Here is a 3,971-nt window from a genome sequence, read left to right on the forward strand (position 1 = left end):
CTGATGCACAATCGAAATTGAACATATCTTTCATGAATTTGATAAATGTTTCGTAATTGTTCACGTTTGTGTAAATGTAACTTGATCAATTCCATTGCGATTCCATTTACCTCCTTCTCTATATCCATACAAAATATCTATCAAACAAATAAAATTAAAATTTTCTTTTGAAAAATGCAACTATTCCATCAATATTTTCTTATGACGTTGTCACGTTAAACTATCGTCAGTAAACCGACTTTACAGACAACCTCTTTTTTTCAAATAATTTGTAAAATCGAAAATATCGAAAATGCTTAAGTTCTTGGCATCAATAATAAATAATAATGTCCTTAAGTATCTAAGTCAACATCTAGGGCATAATAATATACATGCCGAATTTTATACGTTCTGAACTCTTTAAGCCTTACAACAACAATTTGCTTCGTGCCAGAATTTTTTTGTCCGCAATAAATATTTATATTTATAAATACAAAAACATTAATTGTTTAATGGTGCAGAAAACTGTGAGCATAATTTATTTAATTTTTATTAAGTACAAAGCATTGCAGAGGAGGATGGTTCCATGTGTAGAAGTCCACGCAAGTGGGGAAAGTTACTGATCGCCATTCACTTGGGAGTGGCCAGGACGATTCTTCTACATATGGTTCAAGCAGCTCACAACGTCCGGGATTAGCCCACGTATCCTCTGGTTAGCTTTCGAACACCCGTTCGGGAGTGAGCTAACGTGAGAAGGCGAAGCATCCCAGCATAGCTGGTTGTGCGCTGGGTTTGGGACCCGCCACTTAAAAATCCCCCCCAATGAAAACAGCAACAAAGCCTCGGATGAGAACTTCCAACACTGATGACGACCCCTGCAAACGAAATAAGGAATACGATTTGAGGGCATGCACCTGGAATGTCCGGTCCCTTAATGGGGAAGGTGCCTCTGCCCGGCTGGTTGATGTCCTCGTAAGAGCAAAGGCTGACATCACTGCCATCCAAGAGATGCGATGGACGGGGCAAGGCGAGAAAACCATAGGACCTTGCGACGTCTACTACAGCTGCCATGTAAAGGAGCGCAAATTCGGTGTCGGATTTGTTGTGGGAGAGAGACTTCGTCGCCAAGTACTGTCGTTCACTCCGGTGGACGAGCGTCTCGCAATAATCCGCATCAAAGCACGTTTTTTTAACATATCGCTAATTTGCGCCCACGCCCCGACGGAAGAGAAGGACGATGCGACCAAAGATTCCTTCTATGAGCGCTTGGAGCGTTCGTATGAGCACTGCCCCCGCCACGACACAAAAATCGTGATTGGCGACTTCAACGCCAGGGTGGGCAAGGAAGGAATTTTTGGTCCCACAGTCGGAAAATTCAGCCTGCACAACGAAACATCCGGTAACGGACAGAGGCTGATCGACTTCGCCGGGGCCCGAAACATGGTAGTATGCAGCACCAGATTCCAGCATAAAAAAATCCACCAAGCTACCTGGCTGTCCCCTGATCGAAAAACGCGAAACCAGATCGATCATGTTGTGATAGATGGAAGACACGCTTCTAGTGTATTAGATGTACGCACGATCCGAGGACCCAACATCGACTCGGATCATTACCTTGTTGCAGCCAAGCTGCGCACACGCCTCTGTGCAGCAAAAAACGTACATCTACCTACGGAAAGAATGTTCGACATCGAAAAGCTGCAATCACAACAGACAGCCAGAAGATTCGCCACTCGACTCTCACTCCTGCTCTCAGAGAGCACTTCCCAACAAACCGGCATGCACGAGCAATGGAGCAACATTTCTCGTTCCCTACGTACCGCCGCCGAAGAAGAAATCGGATTCCGGCGAGCCCGAAAAAACAATTGGTACGACGAGGAATGTCATGCTGCCGCAGAAAGAAAGGATGCCGCCTATAGAGCTACGCTGCGATCGGGCGCAACGCGAGCCATGTGGGATCGCTACAGAGAGCTGAAAAAGGAAGAGAGACGTATTATCCGACAGAAGAAACGAGAGGCCGAAATACGTGAGTGCGAGGAGCTTGAGATGCTGGCCAACAGGAACAACGCCCGAAAATTCTACCAGAAAGTTCGGCGGCTTACAGAAGGTTTTAAGACCGGGGCGTTTTCCTGTAAGAACAAAGACGGCGATCTGGTGACTGACGTACAGAGCAATCTTAAATTATGGAGGGAACACTTCTCGAACCTGTTAAACAGTGACAGCTGCGCATGTCGTAGAGAATGTGAAGATCCCGATACCCCAATCGATGACGACGGAATTGTAGTTCCACTACCCGATCATGACGAGGTGAGAATAGCGATAATGCGGCTAAAAAACAACAAAGCCGCGGGCGCCGACGGACTACCGGGTGAGCTATTCAAACATGGCGGCGAGGAGCTGGTAAGGTGCATGCATCAGCTCCTATGCAAAATATGGTCGGATGAAAGCATGCCTGCCGATTGGAATTTAAGTGTGCTCTGCCCAATCCATAAGAAGGGCGACCCTGCAATTTGTGCCAATTACCGCGGGATTAGTCTTCTAAATATCGCCTATAAGGTTCTAGCGAGCGTATTGTGTGAAAGGCTGAAGCCCACCGTCAACCAACTGATTGGACCTTATCAGTGTGGCTTCAGACCTGGAAAGTCTACCATCGACCAAATATTCTCAATACGCCAAATCTTGGAAAAGACCCATGAAAGGAGAATCGACACACACCACCTTTTCGTCGACTTCAAAGCTGCATTCGACAGTACGGAAAGGAGTTACCTGTATGCCGCGATGTCTGAATTTGGTATCCCCGCAAAACTAATACGGCTATGTAAGATGACGTTGCTCAACACCAGCAGCGCCGTCAGAATTGGGAAGGACCTCTCCGAGCCGTTTGATACCAAACGAGGTTTCAGACAGGGTGACTCGCTGTCGTGTGACTTCTTTAACCTGATGTTGGAGAGCATCGTACGAGCCGCAGAACTTAATCGCTCAGGCACAATATTTTATAAGAGCGTACAATTGTTGGCGTATGCCGATGATATCGATATCATCGGCCTTAACAACCGCGCTGTTAGTTCTGCCTTCTCCAAGCTGGATAAAGAGGCAAAGCGAATGGGTTTGGTGGTGAACGAGGACAAAACGAAGTACCTCCTGTCTTCAAACAAACAGTCGGCGCACTCGCGTATCGGCACCCACGTCACTGTAGACAGTTATAAATTCGAGGTTGTAAAGGACTTCGTTTATTTAGGAACCAGCATTAACACCGATAACAATGTCAGCCTTGAAATCCAACGTAGAATCTCTCTTGCCAACAAGTGCTACTTTGGACTAAGTAGGCAATTGAGCAGTAAAGTCCTCTCTCGACGAACAAAACTAACACTCTACAAGACTCTCATCATGCCCGTCCTGACGTATGGCGCAGAAGCTTGGACGATGTCAACATCCGATGAAGCGACGCTTGGAGTGTTCGAGAGAAAGATTCTGCGTAAGATTTTTGGACCTTTGCACTTTGGCAACGGCGAATATCGCAGACGATGGAACGATGAGCTGTATGAGCTTTACGACGACATAGACATAGCGCAGCGAATAAAGATCCAGCGGCTACGTTGGCTGGGTCATGTCGTCCGAATGGATACAAACGCTCCGGCTTTGAAAGTATTCGATGCGGTACCAGCTGGTGGTAGTAGAGGAAGAGGAAGGCCTCCTCTGCGTTGGAAAGATCAGGTGGAGAAGGACTTGGCTTCACTTGGTGTGTCCAATTGGCGCCGGTTAGCACGAGAAAGAAACGACTGGCGCGCTTTGTTAAACTCGGCCAAAATCGCGTAAGCGGTTATCGCGCCAATTAAGAAGAAGAAGAAGAACAAAGCATTGCAATAAGTAACATACATACGCACATGGGTATGACATCAGTGAATAAATTACTCTGGTGCACGGACATTTTTTTTGTTTTTTAAGTTTAAGTAGCATCCAAATTTGTATTTCATGTTTTTGTAATTTCGCCT

The sequence above is a fragment of the Anastrepha obliqua genome, chromosome 2 (genome assembly GCF_027943255.1).
Source record: "Anastrepha obliqua isolate idAnaObli1 chromosome 2, idAnaObli1_1.0, whole genome shotgun sequence".
Taxonomy (NCBI): Eukaryota; Metazoa; Arthropoda; class Insecta; order Diptera; family Tephritidae; genus Anastrepha; species Anastrepha obliqua.